Source organism: Dermacentor albipictus, unplaced genomic scaffold, assembly GCF_038994185.2.
Source record: "Dermacentor albipictus isolate Rhodes 1998 colony unplaced genomic scaffold, USDA_Dalb.pri_finalv2 scaffold_13, whole genome shotgun sequence".
Lineage (NCBI taxonomy): Eukaryota > Metazoa > Arthropoda > Arachnida > Ixodida > Ixodidae > Dermacentor > Dermacentor albipictus.
Window position 1 is genome coordinate 13,864,445 of NW_027225567.1, and position 2,233 is coordinate 13,866,677.

General features: G+C 44.1%; 1 long non-coding RNA gene across 1 annotated transcript; it reads right to left on the reverse strand.

The window, feature by feature from the left end:
- On the reverse strand, positions 1-1,631 carry LOC139051610 (uncharacterized). The gene is made up of 2 exons (XR_011509434.1): positions 1,557-1,631; positions 1-1,492 (listed from the first exon to the last, which is right to left on the reverse strand). It is a non-coding gene; the product is annotated as an uncharacterized lncRNA (long non-coding RNA).
- Positions 1,632-2,233: the final 602 nt, after the last annotated feature.

The window sequence follows — 2,233 nt, forward strand, 5'->3', positions numbered from 1 at the left end:
TACCACTTGCCTTCACGTTTATTATGAAGTTCAAGTTTACTGAAGTTTATTATGAGCACATGTACAACAGGGATCAACTAACACACCCGCAGTCGAGGTGGCTGTTCGAGGTGTGCTGGCTGCCTCAGTGTAAGAAAAAGAAATTGGGTAAATGTCGACACCAGTGCCACTGCTTCTTGCCTCTGACCTGCACGTGCCTCTGCGGCATCTTTGTGCACAAGTGTGCTGGCGTGGTGAGGCGTAGGAGTCATCCGAGAGAAAGAGTATTGTTTACATGGAGGAGTGGCTGTTCACATTGCCTGTCACTTTCCCTCAAATGTTTCCTTGGCGACTAGGGTGACACGGCACGGACAGCTCCCCTGGCACGCGCAGCCATGCCTCGCAAGGTCGAGATACTTTAAAGGCACCTGCGCCCATGGTCTTTCTTTTGCCTCGGCGCAGTGAGCACAATTAACGAGAATAATGTGGAGGGCATCTGGTGCAGTCGCGAATGCATCATGACAAATGTAGCTCGCGTCGCCTGGCGTCTGTAGTAATATCAGAGTTGGTTGTATGAACTTTATGCATAATACGTTTTGTTACGGTACCTCAACGGAATGGGTCTAGAGGACGGTGTTGGTACATTTTTTCGTACCGCCCTAATCCTATACCCCCACTACAAACACACACATACCCCCTTTTTTTTATGTATACATACAATTCCTTGCCATGACGGATCATAGCCTCCTTTATTTTTGAAAAATAGAGGAGGCTGTGGACCAATTGACCAGTTCAAGTTGTCAACTTGTCAGTAACTGTCGTAGGAATCACTGTAATAAACATAATTCCACGATCGGATTGTTTACTTTCATTTTTTGTTGTAACACTGAGGACTACATAGAACTTTATTTTGTATATGTGAGAGAAGTATGTGGATATCACGAGCTTAAGCCAATGTGCGATACACAGACAAAGCAGCTGCTACAACATGAACTGCATTGAGGGCCACACAACACATACGTAATTAAAGGTGCAAAATATAGGGGGAAGCTTCAAAATACGCTCTGTAGCACTGCAAAGTATAACATATATTGTATGTGTACAATAAATGTTCAAAAATACAATGCATCAATGTACCATTTGCCTTCACGTTTATTATGAAGTTCAAGTTTACTGAAGTTTATTATGAGCACATGTACAACAGGGATCAACTAACACACCCGCAGTCGAGGTGGCTGTTCGAGGTGTGCTGGCTGCCTCAGTGTAAGAAAAAGAAATTGGGTAAATGTCGACACCAGTGCCACTGCTTGCCTCTGACCTGCACGTGCCTCTGCGGCATCTTTGTGCACAAGTGTGCTGGCGTGGTGAGGCGTAGGAGTCATCCGAGAGAAAGAGTATTGTTTACATGGAGGAGTGGCTGTTCACATTGCCTGTCACTTTCCCTCAAATGTTTCCTTGGCGACTAGGGTGACACACCCGCAGTCAAGGTGGCTGTTCGAGGTGTGCTGGCTGCCTAAACGAAATAAAAAGAAATTAGATGAATGTCGATACCAGTGCTATTGCTTATTGCCTCTTACCTGCATTTGCCTCCACGGCCTCTTGGTTTGCGGAGTCTGTATGAGGGAGCTGCTGTTTTCAAACATAGTGTCCAGAACACACCAGCACTTTGACTGCTTCTGCTTTTTACCTGCAGGTGTTGTTGCGAGATCCTTAGTATGGCTGCGTGCAGCATTGTAACACTTGGTGGAGGCATTTGAAGTGGTAGCCAAAAATATAAAGAATCATCCTTGTCTGCACGAATGCTTTCAATTTCTAAATGCAGTGGTAACTATCACTATTGGTGCAAGGCCCCCCCACATCTATGCGGCAAGTGCCATAGCTCAAAACTGAATTGTTCCTTTATGTTTCACAAGGCATCTGATATGTCCACATTAGATGTGATGTGTTTGTTTTTATTTATCCCAGTGTGGAGAGAGCATCATTAAATGGCTGAAGTACTATAGCGCCTAACAGACGACACAAGAAGAGACACGGACGAGCGCTTATGTCCGTGTCTCTTCTTCTTGTGTCGTCTGTTTGGCGCTATAGTACTTCAGTAATATGCACCAACTAGCCCAACAAAAAGTTCTGCTGAAATATCATTAAATGTTTTGTTTATTTTTGCGTGTCTTGTTTTTTGGTTTATTTCTGAATTTATCATGATGCTAAAGTGACTTATGTAATGGCAATCAGCTTTTGTTTTGCAGAAAAACAA